The 26,653-nt window shown below is 41.4% G+C and overlaps 1 protein-coding gene and 1 pseudogene across 3 annotated transcripts in view; one reads left to right on the forward strand and one right to left on the reverse strand.

Annotated features, from left to right (window-relative positions):
• The window catches only part of DIP2B (disco interacting protein 2 homolog B), a 229,478-nt gene that overhangs the window by 197,262 nt on the left and 5,563 nt on the right, over positions 1–26,653 (reverse strand). The gene's annotated exons all lie outside the window — the stretch shown is intronic.
• On the forward strand, positions 5,795–6,348 carry LOC132345264 (large ribosomal subunit protein uL22-like; annotated as a pseudogene).

Genomic DNA, 26,653 nt, shown 5'->3' on the forward strand with positions numbered 1-26,653 from the left:
AAAAGACATTTGCAGTGTGTGTAACAAAGAACTCATCCTCAGTATATATAAAGAATGCCTACAAATTACTAAGAAGAAGGTAAACACAATTTTGAAACTTCCAAAACATATGAACAAGCACTTCACAGAAGAGCATATTCAAAAGGCCTTTTAGGAAAGGTGCTCACTAGACCTCAAGGAAATGTAAATGAAAACCACTAGGAAATACTGCTACTATGTATCTAGTAAAATGGTTAAAAAATAAGAAAACTAACAATAACCAAGCCTGATAAGTATAGGAGCAAATGGAAGTCTCATACGTTGCCGATGGGAATTTGGTATAATCACTTTGGGAAACCGTCGGATAATATCTATGAAACTGAACGTGAACTCTATGACCAAGCATTTCCACTATCGGGTATATATTTAATATATGGCACCAAAAGACATATAGATGAACATCTAGAAGAGCCAAAAGTGGAAACAAACCAAATGTCCACAAACAGCAGAACTCACCTGCCAATGCAGGAGACATGGATTCAATCCCTGATCCAAGAAGACCCCACATGCCCTGGAGCAACTAAGCCTGTGCGCCACAACTACTGAGCCTGCGCTCTGTAGCCCACAAGCCACAACCACTGAAGCCGGCACACCCTACAGCCTGCGCTGGAAGAGAAGCCACCACAGTGAGAAGCCCGCACACAGCAAGCAACTACACAGGAGCCCCACTCACCGCAACGAGAGAAGAGCCCACACAGCAACGAAGACCCAGTACAACCAAAAAGAAAGAAAGAATTTTTTTTTAAAAATCAGCTACTGCCATGTAACAACATGGACGAAATGCACAGACACAATGCTGTGCAACAGAAGCCAGACACTAAGGAGAACATACATATGACTCCATTTGTGTACAATTCATAACAGGCAAAACCAATCAATGATAACAAGTAGTGGTTAACTCTGGGGAGGCAATAACTGGGAAGGGGCACAACTTCTGGATGCTGGTAATGTTCGCTACAAATTCTCTAAACTATATGTTTATTCTGTGCTCTCTCTGGGCTCAGCTGGCTCAGTTGCGTCCAACTTTGTGACCCCATGGACTGCAGCCCGCCGTGGACTGCAGCCCACCGGACTCCTCTATCCATGGGATTTCCCAGGCAAGAATACTGGAGCTGGTTGCCATTTCCTACTCAGGGTGAATCTTCTCGAGCCAGGAATAAAACCTCTATCTCCTGCATTGGTAGGCAGATTCTTTACCACAGATCCACCGGGGAAGCCCCACATGCTTATTATTTGGACTCTTTTTTTGTATTTGTTATAATTCTTTTTCTTTTTAATCTTTGCGCCACACTGTGCTATGGGATCTTGGTTCTGGCATACGATTCAGAACCAAGATCAAGGGGCACTATGGCATATGGGATATTAGTTCTCTGACTAGAGATCGAACCTGTGTGCCCTGCACTGGAAGCACAGTCTTTTATTTTTCCTAATTAAAATAGTCCTTTATTATCTCAAATAATGCATTATCATTTATTATGAAAGCCTGGCGTCTTAACCACTGGACCACCAAGGAAGTTCTTCTTATAATTCAATTTTAAAGTTTACTTTGAAAGCATTTACTGTAGAAAAATTGAAAGTTACCTATAATTCTAACAGTAGGTGAATATTCAAATATTATGGTAATATCCAAACCCATGGACTATTACTCAGTCATGTCTTTAAAGAATGATGAAATAGGAAATGTTCAAAATAGGGGTTTTTTTAGGTTAAATTGAATTTACTATGTTACCTCAATTTTTTTGTTGTTTTTTTATGTTACCTCAATTTTTAAAAAGATACCTAAATAGAAGTGACAGGAAGGAAATTAACTTAAATAGCATTAGTGTTTATATTCAGATGTTGCGTTTAAGAAAACATTCATTTTCTTTAGTTTCCTTTTTTAAAATTAAGCATGTATTATTTATATAATGAGGGGAAAGTTTTTTAAAAAAAATTAACAGCTTGCCACAGACACCGAAATTATGTTAACCTTAATGAATTTACCCATGAAAATCTCTCTTGGTGTAGGATCTGTAGCACTGAAACCACTGAACCAGAACCAACAATACCAGAAACAACTAGAAATGTGTCTTGGCTATGTGTTTCGTTTTCGTTGTATGGCCAAAGTGAGAAACAGGGTAATCATGAGTCTGATTAAAGCCTTGCAATTGTTCTAGCATCATTCAGCTTTGCTGATGAACACACATGTGACATACTAAAATCCGGACAGGATTTAACAAGTAAGGCATATCAAACACAGGCCTGTTATTGTCAAGGTTTCTAGGTGTGGCTGTAGCTCAAGCATAATAAGATCATTTACATCTCTCTGAGTCAGTCACCACTGTGCTGTCTGTCTCTCTCCTTTCACATCAGACGTGGGCAGGAATGTAACACTCCATACACAGCACAGATCAGAGCAAATCAGTAGATTTTAGATGGTGGTAACTCAGGAATATCAAACCTTTTTCTTTTACAAAGGAAAATGAAGAGATGAAAACCTGTTACTGAAATACACATCTACAAAGATGACAAAATGAACTTCTTAAACACATTTATGAATCCCAAAACAACTGTAGCTTTTACTATTTTATTTATGATATTTTCTAGCTTGTCCTAATTGTGTGTGTGTGTGACCTTCCCACACTGCATACTACAGACAGTACAAAGAATTCCAGAAAGTTCAAAATCTAAAAAGGTCACAGAGCTGGCAATCAGGCATACTACTCAAGTTCCCAGAATTCTGGTAGAAGTCTAGTCCAAAAGTTAAGGGAATAAGAAATGCTACAGTAAGCTACAATACAGGATTAAACATTTGTATTTGTATTTCTCTTAGTCTGCTTTTCTCTGTTCTCCAAACAGAAGCTGTCTGTGACCAGGGATTAAAAAAAAAATTCCCCACCAACTCTAAGTACATCAGTTCAGCTTTTATACTGCAATGATGCAAATTTCAAACCGGAATTACAACTATTTTTAACACCCTAAGCACTTTCAGGGATTTTGATTCTCATGTAAACCAAGTACAAGTGGATCCCTTTCACTTACTAACTTATCCTAAAAATAACAAAAATATTGAATACTAATATTTGGGTCATTTTCTCCCCACCTTTTCCTCCAGACTCTCTAAATCTTATTAAGATGGGACTAATCAATAAATAAGAGAATAACGTTCTGTATGGGGGAAACTAACATTGCTCTATAAACACTCACGCTCTGCCATTCAGTCATGTCTGAATCTTTGTGACTCCACGGACTATAGCCTGCCAGGCGCGTCTGTCCACAGGATTTTCCCGGCAAGGATACACTCACCAAGACCAAAATAAAATCTCTAACAGTTTTGCCATGGGAGGGCACAGAAAGATCATGAGATTCTGTTTGGTGAAATATGAAAAGGAGATGATGTAAGAAATAAAGCGCTCGCTCACATTTTAGAAGTTAACATGGACATTAAGTGGGTTGCTGCAACAACCCCAATTTTTACTTTCTCATCTGCTGAACCATACATAAGACTGAACTATTATCAAGAAACTTTCTTCATCCATCTCAACTCTGAAGCTTGGCCTTCCTGAAATAAAACTGGCATTATAGCCAATTCTTCTCAAGTTTGTACAATACATGTTGCTGCAAAGAGGTGGTACAAGTGATGTCTGGGATTCCTCCAAAAGTGAGGTTTAGGTTCTTTCATAAACCAACTGTGGAAAACTGCTTACATCAAGCAAATTCCATTATCCAATTTTAATACCACAGTGATCATCAGAAATTCTCAACCAACTCCCATAATAAATGGACGTATTACCACGTTTTGAACTTCAGGAAACACTCAAAGAATGATAGTTGCCTTAGAAAACTCCAGAGGCCTGTGAGTGACATTTGTCAGAGATGGATGCATCATTAAACGAAAGTCAAACAAAACTGTTCCACAAAGTGCAGAGGTATCTGAAATGGATTTCTCCTTGAAGGATGAATACCGCATGATATTACTTATATGTGGAATCTAAAATATGGCATAAATGAACCTATCTACAAAACAGAAAAAGAACAGACTTGTAGCTGCCAAGGGGGAGTGAGGGAGGGAGAAGGATGGACTGGGAGTGTAGACGCAAACGATTACATTTAGAATGGACAAACCACAAAGCCCTAATGTATAGCACAGGGAACCATACTCAATATCCTGTGATAAATCATAGTGGAAAAGAATATTAAAAAAGAATGCATGTATGTATATAACTGAGTCACTGTGCTGTACAGCAGAGATTGGCACAACACTGTAAATCAACTATACTTCAACCACATTAATTAATTAAAATGGATTTCTCATTATGTCTGAGGCCAAGTTTATCAGTTCTATTGTGAATCAATGAAAATTGAATACAAATTTCCCAAGCTCTGTGGTCAGCTGTTTTGAATGCCTCAATTTGCTCTGAGTCAGTGACGCCATCGGAGAAGGCAATGGCACCCCACTCCAGTACTCTTGTCTGGAAAATCCCATGGACGGAGGAACCTGGTGGGCTGCAGTCCATGGGGTCGCTAAGAGTCGGACACGACTTCCCTTTCACTTTCACTTTTCACTTTGATGCACTGGAGAAGGAAATGGCAACCCGCTCCAGTGTTCTTGCCTGGAGAATCCCAGGGACCGGGGAGCCTGGTGGGCTGCCCTCTATGGGGTCACAGAGAGTCGGACACGACTGAAGCAACTGAGCAGCAGCAGCAGCAGCAGTGACGCCATATAGGAAAACTGTTATCCTAAGTAAGTCTCTGTAATTTAGTCAGTGTCCAAAATCATTATCAAAGCCTGGCATGTCTTAATCTGAGAAACCTTAGCACTAAAACCAAAACAAAACCCCCAAAATTCACAATGCAAAAGTTCAATTAACCTATAATAAATTTCTTAAATTATTTCAATGCTTTAAAAGTATTCTTTGTCCTTAGCAAAAGTTTTTGGTAGGTCTCCTTTATCCTACCTACATGATGCTAACAAAGGAAACATGAGTCACTGATGGTATATAAAAAGGAAAATAACAGAAAAGAAGTTTAAAAGATACAAACTTGACAGAAAAGCTATAATTCAAGCCTAGAAGTACCTACAAATAGACTTACTTGATGGTATTGTTAATGATTCTATAAAGTCATTAAGCTTGCAAAAAAATCATAGTTAACACATCAAAGTTGCACTGATTCTTTCCACATTTATTAATGCAAGTTTCTCTTATTAGTTCTTACTCTTTTCTGCATTTTTCAAAGAAAAATAGCCATGTATGTCAAATTGTTTTTTTTTTCTTAATTCCAGAACATAAAATTAAGGCCATTTAAGGAACTATGGAAAATACCAAGTTTATAAAAGTTTTTAATCACTGAGTTTCCTATCCAGAGATTTTGTTCTGTTTCATTCTAGACTTTTATATATGATCTGAAAATCCATGACTAAAGGTTTAAAATATATATATATATATATATTTAAATGTAGAAGACATATGGAGGAATGTTCATAACAATGACATTCCCAACAGAAAAAACTAGAACCAACTAAAATACATGCCAATTGGTGAATTAACTAATAAATTGAGATGAATTCATGCCACGGAATGCTGCTGCTGCTAAGTCGCTTCAGTCGTGTCCGACTCTGTGTGACCCCACAGACGGCAGCCCACCAGGCTCCCCCATCCCTGGGATTCTCCAGGCAAGAACACTGGAGTGGGTTGCCATTTCCTTCTCCAATGCATGAAAGTGAAAAGTGAAAGTGAAGTCGCTCAGTCATGTCCAACTCCTAGCGACCCTAAAAATGGTGGGCTATTCACTTGACCCAGACAACCCCACAAAATCATGCAAATCAAGAGGTTCAAATCTTCGTGTTCACTTTAAGAACACTCGTGGAACTGCCCAGGCCGTAATGGGTATGCATATCCGCAAAGCCACCAAGTATCTGCAGGATGTCACTTTAAAGAAGCAATGTGTGCCATTCTGTCGTTACAGCGGTGGAGCTGGTGGGTGTGCACAGGCCAAACTGGGGCTGGACGCAGGGTCGGCGGCCCAAAAAGAGTGCTGAGATTTTACTGCCCATGCTCAACAATGCAGAGAGTCATGCTGAACTTAAGGGCTTGGATGTAGCTTCTCTGGGCACTGAGCACATCCAGGTGAACAAAGCCCCCAAGATGCGGCGCAGGACTTACAGAGCTCACGGTTGGATCAACCCCTACATGAGCTCTCCCTGTCATATTGAGATGATCCTTACTGAAAAAGAACAGATTGTTCCTAAGCCAGAAGAGGAGGTTGCACAGAAGGAAAAAGATATCCCAGAAGAAACTGAAGAAACAAAAACTTATGGCCTGGGAATAAATGCCCCCAAAATAAATGCAAATAAAAGTTAAAAAAAAAAACCAAAAACTAAATACTGTTTTGCTTGGACTATATACAAAGAATAAAGCAAAAACAGGGACTGCGTAAGGAAATTCAGGATGATGGTTACATGGAAGGGTGAGGTGAACGTAACAGGACAGGCCCACCAGGCCTGCAGGGATACTTAAAGGTTTTAGTTCTTAAACCAGATCATAGACAATTTACTATTCTTCCTTAAATTTGGTACACACATAATATACACTTTTTTATGGATATTCCATAATAAAAATGTAAACACCTAGTAAGACCTATTCAACTCCAGAAGAAAACTACACCAACTGCCTAGTCTAGATAACCTAGTCACTCACCTAGTAGTTACTAGTTACCTAGTAACCTAGTAACTAGTCACAACTAACCTAGTCACTCATGTTAGCTGTGAACAACCCCAAATGACATCTGAGGAAACCCAACAAAACAAAAAAAGCAGGCCAAGATAGACTTCTGGTAAAACATGACCCAAAGGAAATGTGTGCTATTTCAGGAATTAGATGAGAACTTTTAAAAAATTCTAATTAGCATGCTCAGAGAGATTCAAGAGGATATCATGTCTATAAAAATTAAGAATAAACAGCTATTTTAAAAAAGGGTAAATAAAAGCGAGAGAGAGCAAACACAAAGCAGATTTAAAAACACAGCTCATAAAAGGGAAGAAATAATAAAACAAATCTGCCCCTGAGCTCCAGAAGGACAGCCAAAACACACAGATTTTAAAGAGTCTACTAACTACCAAACAGGGTGTCTGCTTACCCAGACACACCCTGGTGAAAAGTCAGAGCTCCAAAGACAAAAAGCAAACCCTCCAAGTGTCCAGAGTATAAAAATAAGTTACATTCAAAGAAATGACAATCAAATGGGAGATAAAGACATTTCTGAAAGGCAAGGACTTGAGGTTTAACTCTTATGCACCTCATCTTAAAAAACTACTCCAAATTTTAAGAAGAATACAAGAAAAATGAGAACTTAAAATATGAGAAACAGCAGCAACTAAGTAAGACTGAAAAGGAACACAGAAAGCACAGAAGAAATTAAAGAGGATCCGGTCAGTTCTGTTATTTGAACCATTCTCTTTGAGGCAGCAAAACCTTGTATTTCCTTCTCCAATAGCACGTCTGGGTTCTGAAGTGATATTAAAAGTGGTTATGCCTTGGAAAGTGGGACTCGGTCAGGGTTGGGGAAGAGGAGGCTATTTTTCCACTTCATGGAGTTTTTCAACAATGTTTTCCCATGCCATTTTTCCTTAATTAATTAGTATTCTTACAAGTATTCTCCTACTTCATTTCCACTTCAATAACCCTTAAATAAGACCATCTTTTTTCCTCTTTCCTAAACACACATATGAAGGGACTCAGGAATGTTGCCAGCTTAAACTATGAAGCCAGGCTAGGGTACCGAGGCCCTGAAGCCCCAGAGAATGTTCCAACTTTATGGCTGGCTTCTTTTGCTTCCCCCGACCCCTGGCCCCTGACCTCAAGTCCAGTCGCTGTCCTTGGGTTGGCGTTATTCACACTGACAACCTGTATGACACCCTGATCTCACACCTGGACACAAGCATCACACTTGTGTCCCCTCCAGATTCATGTTGACCATACTCGGTCTGGTCTCCAGAGCACCAGCATCGCTTTCTTGTGTCATTAATTCCTCTCAAGCTCCCCTGCAGCTTCTGCTCTAATTCTTTTCACATGTCTCAAAACCCCATCTTCCATCTTTCTATTCTTTTCCCTTTATCCCACACCAATTTCCTCTCCCTAAATCATTTTTTTTCAAATCAAGCCATTTTTCCTGCCTCAGAGAAGGCTCCTCCAACCAGCCCCACCTTCCTGCTCTCTAATTCATCCTTATCTCCCCTCCAGGGATCCAATCTGTGTCCAAATCTCCCTAGCCAATACAATCTTTTCTTAGCCTCCTTTCTCAGCCTCCCTAGGACTATAAAGATTTCTCCATAACCTCTATTATTAAAAAATAATAATAAAGTAAAAGAATAAGGGCTCCTTTGAATCTGCCCTTGTTCTTTCATTCTCCCCGCCCCCCACCTTCAAAATAAAAAGCCTACAGACTCACTGTGTCCTCACCACTTTTTAATGCAGCCTCTGATTCAGCAGGACTGAAACTGGCTAATCCAATCATCTGTATTTCCTCATCTCATTCTCCTAACCCTTCTGCAGCTTTAGCACAGTTGAGCATTTATCTCCATAAAAGCCGCTCACCATGCACCTCCTACCCTAGTGATTACCTCTGCCAGCCTAGATGACTGTTCTTTCTTCTCTAGCTTCCTAAACACAGGCATTCCCCATTAGCTTCATTTTTCACTTTCCTTTTCAAAGACTTAATCTGTTCTGATGAACCTCATGAAGAGCTTCCAACCTCTTCGGAGCAAATCCGCCAACCGCTCCAGGATGTCATTCACCATTTCTAACTGACTGCTGAACAGTCTATCTGAGTGTCCTGCCAATGTCACAGATGCCATCGTGTCCAAAAGTGTATTCATCATCTTCTCCCCAAACCAGCACATCAGATATTTCTATATATAACACCAACATTCTCCTCTTACCCCAATTAAAATCTGGGCCATCTCTGATCTGCTGTTATCTACATCCTCACATATTATCTTCCCTTCAGTGTTTTACATAAAAAAAGTAAAGATGAGTAAGACATAATTTCCAGCCTCTGGGAAAGATAAAAATGTAAGGGAATACGTGTATAAATGCTCACTCAGTCGTGTACGACTCATTGTGACCCCATGGACTGTGGCCCAAGAGGCTCCTCTGACCGTGGAATTTTCTGGGGCAAGAATACTGGAGTGTGTTGCCATTTGCTCCTGCAGGAGATCTGCCTGACCTAGGGATTCAACCTGCATCTCCTACAGAGCAGATGGATTCTTTACCACTGAGCCACCGAGTAAGCCCTATAAGGAAATATATGCATGCGTGTGTATGCATGCTAAGTCACTTTAGTCGTGTCTGACTCTTCACAACTCTGTGGATCATGGCCCACCAGGCTCCTCTGTCCATGAGATTCTCCAGGCATGAACACTGGAATGGGTTGCCATGCTCTTCTCCAGGGGATCCTCCTGACTAACCCAGGGATCAAAACTGCATCTCTTATGTCTCCTGTATTGGCAGGTGGGTTCTTTACCACCAGTGCCACCTGGAAAGTCCAAAAAGGGAATACAGGCATTACCAAAGATAAATGCACAAGATGCTGAGGTTGGGGGGAAGAGGGCCAAAGGGAAGAGAAGATGCATTAGAAGGGGAATTCAGTAAGCTGTCAATTCTAAGAAAGACAGTTCCATCCCATAAGCCTCACTAGGCCAAAAACAGTAACATCCTGAATAATTAAAGGTATACCTCACTTTAGGAAAATTCAACATACAAGTTTTGATGGAATGAATATAAATTGGGCAACTGATGATTAAACTAATTTATTTATAACTCACTATACATTTTCTTTAAATAATAACTGTCCTAATAAATTTAAAATAGAATTTCCTCGGGAATTCATTCCCTGGCAGTCCAGTGGTTAAGACTCTGCACTTCCACTGGAGGGGGCACAGATCTGATCCCTGGTCAGGGGACTAAGATCCCATGTGCTGCGTGTATGTGTGCATATACACACGTGTGTGCGCCTGTGTGTGGTAGATTTCCTCTTCATACATTTTCCTAAAGCTTATGTACAGGTCACCCCAGGAATTAAGAGCTGGAAAGAACTAGATTCCCTCACCTACCCACTTCATCTCCCAGAGGCTAGGAGAGGTTAGAGGATTCGCCTGAGGTCACAGAGCTTGTAAATAGCAGAACAGGGACCTGAACCCAGTGATCTTTTCCCTATTACCTCACACTCTGCCTCTGACATACTCATCTCAAAATGCTTTTCCCAGTTGATTCCCATAAAAGGCAACAGAAATGAGAACTTGTAAAGAGGGTCCAGACATCAGGATTCTTTCGAAGTCGCCAACACGGTCTCTTAGACACACACACACCACACACACCACACAAGTTCTAGGAAAATAGGGATCTGGCTATAACATAGTGAAGTGAAAGTAAAAATGAGAAATAGGTACTCAGACTGTTGATGCCAACCTGACTTTAAGACTCTTGTTCCCTAGCTTCTCTCCCAAATGCTAATAAAGTCATTTTTCCTCCCTCAAATAACATCCCAACTGGAGTTCTAACTATTCAAACTAATGGCTAAAACCTTAAAACTGAGGGGAATGAGGCTGAGACACACAGGGTGACCTAACTCCCCATTCAGAAGTGGGATGAATTCTAAGAAGTGAATTCTAAGTACTGAGCCAACTGAGACTATACCAGGTTCCAATTAGCATGTCTTGGTCAACCTCTGATTTCACCTTCTAGCAAGAAAAAAAGTACTTCTCTCCATCTCCAAAAACTGACAGGTGCTTTTCGCACTATAAATCTGTCTTCCCTGGTAGGGCTCTTAAATAAGGGATTAGAATGTGAAACTTGTTCTAAACAAAACCCCTTTAACTCTGAGAATATGAGCCTCTGATCATTTTATAAGGAACATGTTTTAACATGTGAGAAATGCAAAAACAGAAGTAACCAGGACTCAAGTCCAACTCTGACTTAACTATCAGAGACTGATTAGTAATAATGGCCAATATAACAGCAAAAGCTAAAAACAAAATTAGCTTCACTGGGTTATGTAATTTCAATGAACATCTCGAAAATTAGAAGGCCCATCCTTACTACTCTAGTTTCCCTTTCAGAAAGTTTCTGAGAAATAAATAGTCTTGACCTCAGACTGAAAATAAAGAATTCTGAACAGGTGTAACCTTATTACTGGGGCTTCCCTGGTGGCTCAGAGGATAAAGCATCTGCCTGCAACTCAGGAGACCTGGGTTCAATCCCTGGGTTGGGAAGATCCCCTGGAGTAGGAAACGGCAACCCACTCCAGTGGGTTAGTAACCTTATTACTAAACAACTGCTAATGTAAACAAAGTGGATACTTTAATATTCTTTCATAAATCAATTCTAACTAAAGACTGATGAGGTAAATAAATATGGTCATGTTGTGCTCTTTATGACTTACTCCAACACCGTCACATCCTTTCTCTCCACTACCTCTTCAAAACAGACAAATCCTTTCAGATAACAAGTTTGTCAAAAGTTGGGAAAGCAGTTTCCTGTCAAATGAATCAGAGGTAAATCACTGGAAAACCCGCCTGGTTAGAACCAGAAGAGCTGCTAATAATGAGTGACTCTACTTCACTCAAGGCTCAGGTTTCTGTTCACTTTATCTCAAAGAGCAAAGAGGGAGCCCCATGCATTCGATGCCTCTTCTCTCCCACTTTCCCAAGATCCAAGGCCTCTCTCCTGCAGGCAGAAGGTCCCTGGGGCTGCGCACAGGGTGTGTGGATCGCTCCACCCAGCTCTCAGCCACTCCCTGCATTTCTGCCCGAGACTAGAGACCGCTTGTCTCACCTACTTACTCATCCCCTGGGTGCATCCTTACCTCATCTACCCTTTATGTCACTGACCACAACCTTGTGTGTGCCTACAATTACCTGTCTATGACTCTCCCCACAAGCCTAACTGCTTAAATAGGGGTGCTGTTTTTTTTAGTGTCTTCACTAAATGTTTTCCAAGGATACACATATGATACTCATCCTTAATTTATTTTTAACTCAGAGAATGCTCATAAGACTATCAGGAGAGAACTCCCTCAACTTCCTCCTCTACCACCTGTAAATATCTACCTCTGCTCCCCTTCGTTCCTCCATTCCTTCAATTTCAGCAGAAAAGGAATCATTCTGGGACATCCCTAGTGGTCCAGTGGCTGAGACTCCACACTCTTAATGCAAGGGGCCCAGGTTCAATCCCTGGTCAGGGAACTAGATCCCACATGCCTCAACTAAGACCTGGCAAGCCAAATAAATAAATATTCTTTTAAAAAAAGAAAGGAAAAGAATCATTCCTCGTATCCTAGATAAGTCAGTCCAGAGGGACTTGAAATATCACACTTTCCTGAGTCACGGAGCTCATGTTCCATCACATCCTTTCTAGACCTTCAAACCCTCCTCTCCAAGACTTCTTACTCTTCACCCCACAAACATGCTCAAGCCTCTCCCTTCTTCATGTAACTCATTAATTCGCCCATCAAATATTTATTGAGCACCTACTAGGTGCTCTTTTCTACCCTGGAGATATAGCAGCGAATAAAATGAAATTTCTGCCCTCATGCAACTTACCCTCCAGTGGGAGAGAAAGAGGAGGTGAATGTATGAACATCCCGGCTACCGTTCTCTCCTTCGCTTCAGTCAGGCTTGAAAAAGCAGTGCATGCTGCCTGCCTCCACTTTCTTTTCCACCCAGGAGGCCTCACCGTCTCTGGACAGGTTTGTAGTCTGCACCTCCAACACCACAGAAACAGCTCAGGGAAAGGTCACCAGCAGTGACCTCTTCCACTTGTAAACCGGCATTTCCCAGTCCCCTCTTAACTCTGCAGCAACAGGCACTTCCTGAAATTCTCGGCTGCTCTAGCTTCTCCTCCCCTTCAGCCACAGTGTTCAATCGCTCAGTCCTATCGGACTCTACGACCCCATGGACTGCAGCATGCCAGGCTTCCCTGTCCTTCACTAACTCTCGGGGTTAGCTCAAACTCATGTCCACTGAGTCAGTGATGCCATCCAACCATCTCATCCTCTGTCGTCCCCTTCTCCTCCTGCCCTCAGTCTTTCCCAGCCTCAGGGTCTTTTCCAAAGAGTTGGCTCTTTGTATCAGTCAGTGAAGTTTGAGATTCCAAGGCCCTCTAGAGTGACTTCAGGATATCAGGAATGACTCTTTCTTTTCTTTTTTGATATTTAAAAAGTATTGGAGCTTTGGTATCAGTCCTTCCAATGAATATTCAGGGTTGATTTTCTTCAAGCATAACTGGTTTGATCTCCTTGCTGTCCAGGGGACTCTCAAGAGTGTTCTCTACCCATGCCTCTGACCATTTCTCAGGTTCTTTTTCTTCCGCCTCCCCATTACATGGCAGCACCTCCGGAGCTCTGTGTTTAGCTCCCCTCACTCCCTGTGTTCCCCTCAGACCACCTCAGTCATGCCTGTGGGTCCCACTGCCAGTGATGGCCACTTAGGAACACTGAAGGTGTGTCAAGAGGCTGGGCCTTTCTAAAGGGCTCCACACACACATAGCCCACTTTCCACTAGAGATCTCTACCCACAGGCCCCAGCGATCTCTCCAACTAAGAAGCACCGAATTTATCTCCTTCCACTTTCCTGCATTGGAGGAGGAAATGGCAACCCACTCCAGTATTCTTGCCTGGAGAATCCCAGGGACGAAGGAGCCTGGTGGGCTGCCGTCTATGGGGTTGCACAGAGTCGGACATGACTGAAGTAACTTAGCAGTATACTCCGATTTGTTTTTCCCCTATTCTCTGTACTCGGTAATGATGCCCTCCTTCCCTCAAGGTGCTAAGAAACTTAGGTTTCTTAAGCATCAACTTAATGTTCTTCCTACACATCGCATGACCCCCTCTTCTCCACAATGGTCTAATTGATTCTCTCTCTTTAAATACCTCTTTTCATTCCGTCTTCCCCAATCTCACCACAGAGGCCACCAGCTCATTTCAGTAGCCACCTTGTCAGTCTCCCTCTCCTGTCTTGCCCTCTTATCCTGTCTGTATCTACTTAAGACATTTGACATTGTATTCCGTGTGAACGGTGACCCCTGACCATGTGACACAGGAGCCTTAAACCATTCTCCTCTAGGCTGAGCTCCACCAAATACAGACGTCATCCACTCCTGCTTACAGTTCCTTAATGATCCCCTATGAACCAGATGGGTGCTCTTTAACCTTTCACCTGAAGAAAGTGATGGGGGGTGGAGGGTGAGAAGAGGCACAGCCTGAAGAAGTCAACCGTTACAGAAAAAATGTTTTTTTAATTTAAAATTATATTTTATCTTGGATTTTAAATACTGTATTATAACATACTCATGTTTCAACATAGCAGTAATTTTCCCAGACTTCAACTGGATACCCCAAGAAGATGTAGCATGTTTATCCTACAGTTTAGAGTACCCCTGGCCCATTTCCTACTGAGAAACAAGAACCAACAAGATAAAATGTAAGATTCTAAGCCCTGCCCCTGCCAGGCTCTCAGCCCTGCCCACCTGTCCAGCCTTATCGGACCTACTGAGCTTACTCCTTACGCTCTAGCAGTGAGACTACTCATGACCCTAACTCCTTGAGCAAACTCCAGCGATTCAGAAATCCATGCCTTCCTCCAACTAAAGTACCCTCCTCTCTGCTCAGTCTTCCCATCAAACTCCTACTCAACTGACGACTCTGAGCCTGAGTGATACACCTTTGAGGAATCCTCCTTAGAAACACCACAGGTACACGAATGTCCTTTGCCTGACCTTCCTCCGTATTTGTACGTGTCTTCTTTATGGTGTTTATTATGTAATAAAGATACAGTTTGCAATATCTAATGTCTGCAAATGACTACTAAAATACTGTTGTGTTCTGCCCCTCCTAACTACTGTCAAATTTACTAAAATTGTTTTGTTTTTGAAATGTATCTATTTTCTCCCATTCACTCCTTAACTCCTAATTCCCATGTGGGCATGTGTGCTCAGTCGCTCAGTCGTGTCCAATTCTTTGCGATCCCATGGACTGTAGCCCACCAGGTTCCTCTGTCCATGGGATTTCCCAGGCAAGGGTAGGTTGCCATTTCCTCCTCCAGGGGATCTTCCCAACCCAGGGATCGAACCCATACCTCTTTCATCTCCTGCACTGGTGGGCACTGAGTTACCTGGGACCACTGCATTAAAACTACTCTCAAGAAATTCAAAAATCACCTAGTGGCTAAATACACTGACTCCACCCAATCCTTACCATTCTTGAATTTGCAGCAACATTTGATCATTCCCTCTTTTGTCTTTCTGATCCCCTAACTCTCCTGATCTTCCTTCTCTAGCTTTCTCGCTAAACCTCCACTTCTTCCTGGCCGTCTCTGCAGGTTTTCCTTTCCTCTGCGCCTGTCAGTGTACCTAGGGGTCTGCCTGAAATACTTCTCTCTGCTCACCCCAAGCCCCTCTCCTGGGTGAACTCATGTATTTTCATGGCTTTAACTACCATCCTGTTTCAGATAGCCTAATCTGTTTCAAACCTAATCTGGGTTCATATATTCTACTCACTAATCACACTTTCTGCGTGGATGAAGTTTTGGAAATTTAAAATACCACAGCAGCACAGCAGCATAAGAAATAGTCACAGTGCTTATCACTGGCTGGGCACTGCTCTAAATCACTGTATTTTTATGTACTGACTCAATTAGTTCTCATATCAATCCTATGAGATAGCATTTTTTTAATCCACATTTTATGGGGAAGGAGACAGAAAACTAAAACCGGCAAGGGCGGAAGGGGAAAGAATCTCCACCTCTAACGAAAAACTCTTTTTTCAACAATTGTAAGGAAAAGTTAGACGATAAACAAATCAAATTCAGAATTCTGAGCAACTTACTACTCCTGACAATAGTGATCTTTGGTTGGTAAACATATAATAATCACGTTAGTCTTGTTTTCAACACGATAATCATCTAAGTCATATTTATTTCTGTCTTTATTGAAATAGGATAATTTAAAGTATTAACATGTTTCAGAAGCTCTTCTCAGCCACAAAGATACACTTCAAGTTGATGACAGAATAATCAATAAATGGAATATGAGATTTTTATTATATTTCTTTTGTATAAAATTACAATAAATTTAATGTTTAAATACTATCTTGGACATAGGAACTCAAAGAAGCCCTTGAGAGAAAACATTAGGACCTAAGAAAAACGTGTTGTGTGCACACAGGTGGACATAATATGGGTGGCCTATAAATGCCTTCAGCAGTCTAGCTGGCCCATACAATTTGCATAAACTAGGATAAATTACCCGATGACTTAGTTCAACAAATCAAATATTTACCATATGGCTAAATATTTCACTTCCCTGGTTTTCCAACAGTTTTGCAAAAGATTTAATGCAATCAAGAAAAGATGTTGGGAACCAAACATGGGAAATATTTAGTTTTTTCCAACCAATACTGACCAGTTAAATCAAAATGAAGGTTGTTTACACTATTCTAAAGAAAAACGCACCCAATGAGCTTACACCTCAGATCAGTTCCTGTGAGTAATACGGCTGGTCAAGGCAGAGGAAAAGGGAATCAATATACAAGCAAGTAAAGGCAACACAGAAGTGGACGGCCCCCTACACCGGGAGCACACACACTCGGTGGCGCAGCTCCAGCTCCCGGCTCTCACGCAAGGGCTCTTCTAGGCTTGGCACTGCGTCTGCTATACATTTCTGCATAATAAATAGCAGGTAGGCTAATGAAACGGAAAGTTGTCACATACACCCAACTGTAAAAGGCACATGGGAAATCAGAGCACGCAGATAAACAGGTGAGGGAAACAAAGAAAAAACAAATGTGAGAAACTAACCCAGTGCCAGGAAACATCGTGGGCCCCTGAGTTCCAGCCCTGGCCAGCTTCCACAGGGGTCCCTGTCCCTTCCTAGAAGAAGTCCTGGGACAGAGCTCACACTTCTTTACTCGGTAAAGCTGTCACCATCTAAGGAATCCTGTTGGAATCTTCTCTCTGCAAAGCCCATCTGTTCGCAAACAAGTGTTGACTGAGTGTCTTCTATTCTAGGCCCTGGGCATCCAGCAGGCAGCAAGACAGCACAGTCTCTGCTCTCAGGGAACTCCCATTTTACTGGAGGAGAACCAGATAATGAATAAATGCACAAGCAAGATCATTTTAAATGGCAGCATTAAGTTGAAAATTTTAAACAGAAAAAAAATAAATAAATAAAGATGAGATGGAGCAAGACGGGAGGAGTTGCTCATTTAAACTCGGGGGTCAGGGAAGACATCTCTGAGAAGGTCACTTTTGAGTTGAGACAGAAAGGAGGCAAAGCTGTCAGCCAAGCACAGCTCTTTAGGGCAGAGAATTCCCAGCAGAAGAAAAGCAAGGAATGAGGCCTGGGGGCAGAACAGGCATGATGAGTCTCACCACCCTCAGGTGCCAGTGTCATTTTCAAATAAAGTCATCCCTGACTCTATTTTAAACCAACCACTGACCGGCCCCAGTATTCTCTATTCCTCTTCGCGATTTCTCTCCACTGAAATGTTTACCATCTGACAGGCAATGTAAAGTACTTATTCATTTCATCTACTTATTCATTTCTGTCTATTCCTACAGAATGCAAGCTCCTTAGGGCAGGGACTTTTTTTTTTCACGTTTATTTATTTAGCTGCATTGGTCTAACTTGGGGCATGCAGGGATATTTAGCTGAGGCATTCAGGATCTAGCTCCCTGATCAGGGATGGAACCCACACCCCCTGCCTTGGGAGCACAGAGTCTTAGCCACTGGAACACCAGGGAAGTCCCAGGGCAGAGACTTTTGTTATTTTAACCACTGCTGTGATGCCTGTACCTATATGGCACAAAGTGGGCACTCGATAATAGTGGCTAATAAAAAGGAAAGAGAGAATGGGAGGGAGGGAGGAAAGGAGAGAGAGATAGGGAAACAAGAAATAAGAGAGAGAGGAAAAGTGGAAGGAGAGAAAGAAGAGTCAGCCAGCGTGGCTGAAGCACCGTGGATGGGGGAACCGGAGTGTGAATGAGTAGATCATGAAACAGATGCTAGAATTTCATTTAAAAGACAGAATCTGTTGAAGGGTTGTAAGGCAGGGAAGCAAGAGCATCTAATTTTAGTTTACAGAGCTGACTGTAGCTGCCATGTGGAAAATAGATTAAAGAAAGCAGGGGACGCTAGGTGAGGCGCTATGGAAGCTAGAGATGATGTGACAGAGACGAGGCAACGACCATCAGTGACCACAGATAGAGGGGAGCAGATGCAAGGGTAGCACCCAAAATACTTGCTGATGGACTAGACATGGACTCTTATACTGAAGAAAAGAGAGGGATCAAAAATGTGTCCGTTATGAACCTAGTGCCTCTCAGACCCAAATCTCCCCTTCACTGCCTACTCTGTGAAAATTAAGATGAACCTTTAAATATTTTTCCTATGCCAGATGCCACGATGTTAAGCTTTGTCTGTAGTGGCACTGGAAAGACACTGCATGAGGAACAGACTTCTTTCTGTTTCCAATGTGCTCCTTTTGGCAGGATAAATAGAGTATCAAAGATAAATACAGTACTAGTATTTCTGATACCCTATGGAGCCCTGGTTAACTTATTTTAAGAGACAGTGGAGGAAGAAATGGCAACCCGCTCCAGTATTCTTGCCTGGGAAATCCCATGGACAGAGGAGCCTGGCAGCCTACAGTCCATGGAATTGCAAGAGAGTCAAACATGACTTAGCGTCTAGACAACAACACGAATTTGTCAGGTTCTGTCTTCTGTAATGTGAGTACTGTACAATGTTATATAATAAAAAGCATTATTTGTAATTTAAAGAAAGATCTTTTCAACTAAACTTTCATATTTTCATAAATACTTCTCTTATATATACAAGGATTGGGACACCTTATTCTGTTTGCTCATCCCTTATTCAAATATTAATACCATACTGCTTCGAGTATGATACTAATCATTTTAGAATTTGTTTCAATACTTGGTAAAGCAAGAACCACCTCACTATTCTGTGTCTAAATTTTCTTGGCTATTGTAAAACATTTATTCTTCCATATGAACATAGACTGTTTTACCTGACTGCCTACCTTCAGAAGAACTCTCCACTGGAGTTGTAATTAATTTCCATTAAATTTACACATAGTCTTCCCATCCAGGAACATGGTATACATTTCCACTTCTTTCAAATCATCCTTAACACTTAACAATTTTCTTCACACAGACCCTGTACCTTTTTTGTGATACTTTCCATTAAGTATTTTATAATTTTTTAACACCATTATAAAAGAAGTATTCTTCTCATTAAGGCAGTTCATTGCCATGCTTCCCCTGCCAACATTCTAAGGATACCAAAGAAGCTTGTAGTTCCCTCTCAACCCCATACCACCCTGTCCCTTGATGTCTGAGTTTTGCTGGACTCATTTAGGGTATCTCATTCAGATAACAAGGTTTTCTCTTTCGATATGTCTCTTTAATTTCAAAGATCCTTACTTACCATTTATATAACACATTTCTTATTATTCTCAATGTATGTAATTTTATATATATACATACATGTAGTGTAAAACTTACAGTAACAAGAGCACATTCGTATAGCACATGATATATATACATATTTCAAAATCTGTTGTCAATCACTGTTTCGAGGAAAGGAAATAATTATGTTTGCTTATAGTATATTGCTCAGATTCAAGTCTGTGGGTGATATGATGTCAATTCTTGCACACCCACATGGAGCTTTCTTTTCCTGAAAGGTGAACAGTATCTAGACTGCATGTAAGATTTTGGTAGTGTAGACCTTTTCTCTGACTAGTTTGCTTCTTACACCATCACTATAGTGTTGCAAATGAGAACAGCCGATTTTATTGTAGTTTTAACTTTTTTTGGTATCTTTATCCTCTTTTGAGTTTGTAGAATTTTTTTTTCCTTTATCACTGAATTCAGGAATGTTATCAGAATATGCCTAGATTTGTGCCTTTTCTCATCCATCTTGCCTGAAAGACAGTGAATTCATTCAATCTGTGATCTTTTTCAATCTGCAATCTTTTTTGTCTCAGCGAATTTTTCTTCTACTAGTTATTTCCCCTAAAATTCTTATTATCTGCACTTTTGGCTTCCTGGATCTATCCTTCAAGTCCTCCCACTTTCATGAGTTTCCATTCCAATTCTTAGTATTTTTGTTCTAAGCTTTGAAATTGTTATTTCACTTGAACTGAGTTTTAAAAAGAGGGCAGGAGTGATGTGCTCAAGCTACCACTTTCCCAAAATGATTTCAAATGGAGTTGTTTAAAGGCTATATCTTACCACTCAAGTTTAAAAAAAAAGTTTGTAAGTGCTCACTCAAAAGACAATTACTTGAAATTAATACTTCTAAGAGAAGCTACTAGATTGAAAGCTCCTTGAAAGCAGGGAACCTGTCTTTTATGCATCTTTCACTAGATCTTGTAAATAAATGTGCTCATTACATCTTTATTGATACAATGATATGTTCAGCACCTTACAAGTTCCAAAAGGTAGAAAACCTTGTCATTCATTACACTCACAAAAACTAAAGTCTAACTGAAGGGGGTTCCCTGGTGGCTCAGTGGTAAAGAATCTGCCTGCCAATGCAAGAGACTGGGTTCAATCCCTGATACAGGAGGATACCACACGCCTCAGAGCAACTAAGCCCATGAGCCACAACCACTGAGCCTGTGCTGTAGAGCCCAGGAGCCACAAATACCGAGCCCACGTGCCACAGCTACTGAAGCCTGTGCAGCTTAGGGCCCGGGCTGCACTAGAGAAGCCACCGAAATGAGAACCCCACGCACCGCACACGGCTAGAGCAGCCCCTGCTAGCTGTAACTACAGAAAAGCTGGCACAGCAATGAAGATCCAGCACAGCAAAAAAATAATAACAATAATTAATCAATTTTTTAAAAATAAAGTCTAACTGCTGAGGCAAAAACAACATACACAAAACAAAGCTGTCAGTTAAGTGTTAAACTGTTACTGAATACAATAGCCTAAAACATAAGAAATTAATAAGGACTAAAGTAGTCAGTTTGTTTCATGATGAAAAGGCCATCTAATCAGGCCGTGAAACCACAGGTAAATTTCAGTAGGATAAAACGCAGCCCTGACACAGAAAATAATCACTGCAAAGGCACAGAGATAGGAATGAGCTGTTTGAGGAAAAGGGTGAGGAAACAAGTCTAACTGTAATAGAAGAGTCTGTCAGATACTTACAAGGAAATAAGAATAGATAGGGAGGTTGATGACAGAGTCTAGATTCATTCACTGGCGGAATAGGTGCTGAAAAAAACTTATGCTAAAGGATGCCGTGGGCTGTCCTCAAGCACCTTACAAAGGGAGATGACAGTATTTATGCAAATGATCACACAGTAACTTTAAGATCATCTGAAAAATAGCTATAATGTATGAGTAACGTTAGAAGTTAAGAGTTCAGAGAACCAACAAATGAGGAAGCTTTTTTTTTAAACAGGAAGTTTTCTTCTAGGACTTCCCTTGGTCTCCTTGAAGGAAACAGTAAGCAAAGAACCACAAGAGGAAAACTCACCAGTGCTTTTGCTACATGTTCAATTTAAAAATGAAAGTTTTTCCAAACCAGAAAGGAAGTCCAATAAAGTAAGAATGACAACTCTTCACAGTTTTAAGACAAGAAAGAAAACTCTGTATGGTGATAGATGTTAATGAGATTTACTAAGGTGACCATCTCCTAACATACAGAAATATCGAATCATTGTGTCATACTCCAGAAATTAATAAATATAATGTTGTACGTCAAGTATACATCAATTTAAAAAAAAAGTCACAGATCTACTAAACAAGAAACTATCAGAAGCTTCTCCTAACGATTCCTGCTGGGTTCATCTTTAAAAAGGAGATTAAGTGACAAGACTTGGCCAGCACCATAATGCATTCATGCCTGACCTGAGTTAAAACCCACAAGGTTCCAGCCTATGAATAAATTGAGACAACATAACCCAAGGTCCTTAAGAAGAAAGAAAGAAAATCCTAGCCGCTTTAATTTATCCCTAAAAGCAAGAATCCTCTAAAAAAAAAAAAAAAAAAGATTAGAGCACTATTCCTTCATAAAAAAGAGAAGTAACTCCCCAAAAATCAATTAAAAGTACATGTCGTCTACAGAAATACCTACATTAGTTTAAACATTAATTTTTAAATTAAACATAAATATCCTAAGGAAAAAAATAAAACTAAAAATTCTTTCTGAAGCAGAACAGAACCACAATACTCAACCTGAAGCTCAGAAAAAAACAAGTCCAGGACACAAGGACCTTTCAAAGACGTCCTGTGGGCTTTCATTTAGGGTTGACCTGTATAGCATTCAAAATATTTTATTTCTGAATTTCCCCTTTTCAGCTTTTCATCATCCCCATCTCAATTCAAGGAAGAAAAATTAATTTCACATCAAAATATAAGTACATAAAATTATCTCTTTACAGACACACAATCTTAAAAGGATTTTACCCAATATCTTTAGTTCTTTTAAGAAATAAAGCAGTCACACCTTGCCAGAAGTTAGGCAGATGGAACTTCTCCAAACACATTTTAGAGTGCTAACTCCCCAGGGTTCTGGCAAAGCAAGGTCAAGAATAACCTCACTCCTATTCCTATCTATTTCTCCTAGAATAGGATGGAACATTTCCATTCTTTTCTTTCCAAGGAGCCCTACTCCCAAACATCAAAGACAGAAACTGTATCCTAAGAAAAGGGGGTCCAAGAGTTAGGATGGAAGAGAATTCTGCTGAAATTACTTGAAACAATGTGATTCAGGGAGATGGAGCCAGTATGGAAATACCATGGGTTTTGGAGCCACGCCGACCTGGGTTCCAACCCCAGCACACTGTACTTCCAGACTTCACATTCCTTAACAAGTCTCTACACAATGGAAACAACACACTTTGTTTAGGAGTTGTTAGGATTAGAAGCACACTTCAAAGACTTGTCCAAGGTCACACAGTAAGCAGGGGAGACAGGACTCGAACCCAACTGTGTTCTCTCTCCTTTGCCATTCACATCAGATGTTTCTGCTGCTGGCAGGGAGAAAGGGAAAGACCAGGTCATGTGTAACGGGCGGCTCTGGCACACCCTGTATGCCTCGCAAGCTTCGGGTGCTTCTTGCTAGCTCAGTTCCCTCATCATCATGATAATAGGAGCGATGTACTCAGCACCTACTTACCTGGCTGCGCAGGGTATACACAGTTTATAAACCCTGTTACATAACAAGCACTCAATAATTGATGGCTACTTATACAGAGACCTTAACTTCTTAAGAGAGCTTAAGAAAGGCTGGCATCTTACAGGAAATTGAGTGGAGAAGTCAACCAGGCAGAAAAAAGGGAAGAGTATGTCAGAGTGGGCATTTCTCAGAGAAAGGCAGTGTGTACAGTACAATGGCACACGTGCTCAGTCACTCGGTCATCTCTGACTCTTTGTGACCCCACGGATTGCAGCCCTCCAGTCTCCGCTGTCCGTGGAATTTTCCAGGCAAGAATGCTGGAGTAGGTTGCCATTTCCTACTCCAGGGGATCTTCCTGACCCAGGGATCCAACCCGTATCTCCTGCGTTTCCTGTGTCAGCAGGTGGATTCTTTACCACTAAGCCACCTGAGAAGCCCCCTACAAGACAATGGCATGGAAGTGAAGAAGCACCATGCATTTAGGGAAGGACAAGTCGTTCGGCACGGCTAGAGACAAGAGCAAAACTGTGGGAGGCACAGGAAGGAGGGTTACAAAGGTCTTGATACACAAAAGATGCCTGGATTTTATCCTGTGGATAGAAGAAGCCAATGAAAAATTTTCAGGCAAAAGGACACAATGAGATCTGTGTTTCAGGATGATCGTTCCATCACAGAACAGAGAAGGATGAACTGGAGGGAAAAGAGACTGAAGGCAGGCAGACAAGTTAGGAGACTACTGCAATAGTCTCAGTAAAAGATGGTAAGAGCATAAACAAAGGCAGAAACAACGTGAATGGAGGGGAGGAAGCAGAATCAACAGGATTTACTGACTCATTAGAAGTTAAGGATGACCCCCAAGTATCTGTGGAGCAGACTGAAACAAGGAGTACAGTTTGGGATCTCCTAAGTTACAGCTGTCTAGGGGGAATCAATGGGAATCAAGGGAGCAGATGGGAGTTAGGACTAAAGATAGAGACTAGAAAGCCATCTCCCAGTCAAGACAGCTCAAGCCCTGGGCAGAGGTGCTCACATACACTCAGCAAGTGTATGCGAAGTGAGATGAAGGCTAATGACTGATATAGGAACACCCACACTGGGAGAAAGAGAGAAAAAGAAGCCCAAGGGAGAGCTAAAGGAGGAACAGTTAGGGAGTTGGAAGGAAATGACGCCATACAAGCTACGGAAGAAGGAAGTTTCATAAAGATAATGGAGCGTGGTATCCAATGCTGCAGAGAAAGATGCTGTAAACCGTGGGTCCTTTTCAGTCTGAAATCAGAAGTCACTACTGGCCTTGGAAACAGCTGTTTCAGAGGCTTGATGAGGAAAAAGCAATGGACTGAAGAGTGAGCAAAAGTAAGAAATTAAGGATCTATGAGAGGGGGAGAACACTGGCACTCAAGAGCAAACAGGTTCCAACAAAGGGCTGTAGGAAGAGACTTTGCTCAAGATGAGAGAAACATCAGTACCTTCATAGGCTGAAGGGAAGGAGCCAAGAGTCAAGTGTTAAGTGGGAGGCTAAGGATGAGAGGAAAAGACAAAGACAGGAGACTGCAAATGAATAGAGCAATCAATAAAGTAAGATCCCAAGATCCCAGAAGAGAAGGGGCGGGAGAGAGCACAGTCAGAGGGATAAGCTGCAGAATGGGAGCGTGACAGCTCTTCCTCTGAGAAAAGACAGAAAGGGGATACACAGGAACTGAAAGAGAGAAGTGTGTGAGTGTTGAAGAGAGGCTCAGGGAGCCTGGCCCTCCTTACCAACTAGTAACGATGAAAACTGGTCATACAGATTTGGTTCATTTTTTTTTAAAGCACAGTGGGAAGGAGGGGCTAGGTTAGCAGCCATTCTCCTTTGCTGCCTTCTTTTTTCCCCCCAAATATTATTTATTTATTTATTGGCTGTGCTGGGTCTTCATCGCTACGTGCGGGCTTTCTCTAGCTGCGGCAAGCGGGGACTACTCTCTCATTGCGGTGCAGGGGTCTCACTGCAGTAGCTTCTCTTGTTGCGGGGCATGGGCTCTACTCACAAGGACTTAGCTGCCCCACGGCATGTGGGATCTTAGCTTCCCAGACGAGAGATCAAACCTGTGTACCCTGAGTTAGCAGGCAGGTTCTTAACCACTGGACCTACAGGGAAGTCCACAGATTTGGTTCTCAACCTTGCTTCACAGTCCTCTTTAAGAAACTGACGAAAAAAAAAAAAAAAATGACGAAAGCTGGACACTCTCCTTCACAGAAAGGCACGTAAGCACACTCAAAGCACACTACACACGACTTCAGCATCGCCAGGTCCACGAAAGCCAACCCACGCATCCAAAGATCCTGTCAGCTGTGATGCTACAGAATTCCAAAGCCAACGGCCTTTCAGAAGATATTTTGTTCACCGAAGAGCATCCACAAGGGAAGGCAACTTATTCACTATAAACACAAGTATATGAGGCACTTCCCTGGCTGTCCAGTGACTAAGACTCCATGCTGTCAAGGTAGGGGGCCTGGGTTCGACCCCTGGTCAGGGAACTAGATCAAACTCAACTAAGACTTTGCATGCCACAACCAAAGAACCTGTATGCCACAATTAAGACCCAGTGCAGCCAAATAAATAAATATTAAAAAAAAACCCAAAAACCCACAAATACATGAAAAACTTTTACTTAAACATCTATGACATAGTTACCAAAAAATGTGCATAAAAGCATTCAGTTAGACTCTAGGCATAAAGGATACAGAAGACCATCCCTGCTTTCACAAATCTCAGAATTTAAAGACAATGAGTTACAGGGCCTTGGATTTACCAACGGTTTTAGATCAAAGTAGTATTTTTAAAAGATAAAAGATCAATCTAGAGCTGACTCATAAGTCTAAAGACAAAGGACTGAACAAGGCTGGAGATAAATGCAACTCAAAAAAGTGGATGCAAGGAAAGTTTTGAAGGAGGAATTGAAAGGATTTGTTCACTAAGGACAAATGGAGGAAAAAGAGTCAAAAAACACAAGTGAAGGCTGAGTATCCACATGTGCCCTTTCATAGCTTGGAGACGCTTGAGTCTAAGAAACCATGCTTAAATGTCAGAGCCATTTGCCGGAACCTACAGGCTTGGATATGCACACATGCCAGATGCCTGTGTGAAACAAACCAGCTACTCTTTTCTGCTCTAGTCAACTGCCTGCCGTGACTCAACACGTGTTGAACAAGGGTAGAGGGTGCCGACAGGAGCAACTGATGGAGGAGTCAAGTCTTACTTACAGAAAAGAATTACACAAATTGATTCCATTCATCACTTCATACATAACCATATTCTGCTAAGTAACAGAAGATATTAAAAACAGCCAAATCACTACGTATCTATTCACTATCAGAAACAATAAAGATTACACTTACGGAGCACTGACTGCGTGCACACACCACGCTCAGCTGTCTTCCTAGGATCT

This window comes from Bos taurus, chromosome 5 (assembly GCF_002263795.3).
Source record: "Bos taurus isolate L1 Dominette 01449 registration number 42190680 breed Hereford chromosome 5, ARS-UCD2.0, whole genome shotgun sequence".
In the NCBI taxonomy this organism is placed as follows: domain Eukaryota; kingdom Metazoa; phylum Chordata; class Mammalia; order Artiodactyla; family Bovidae; genus Bos; species Bos taurus.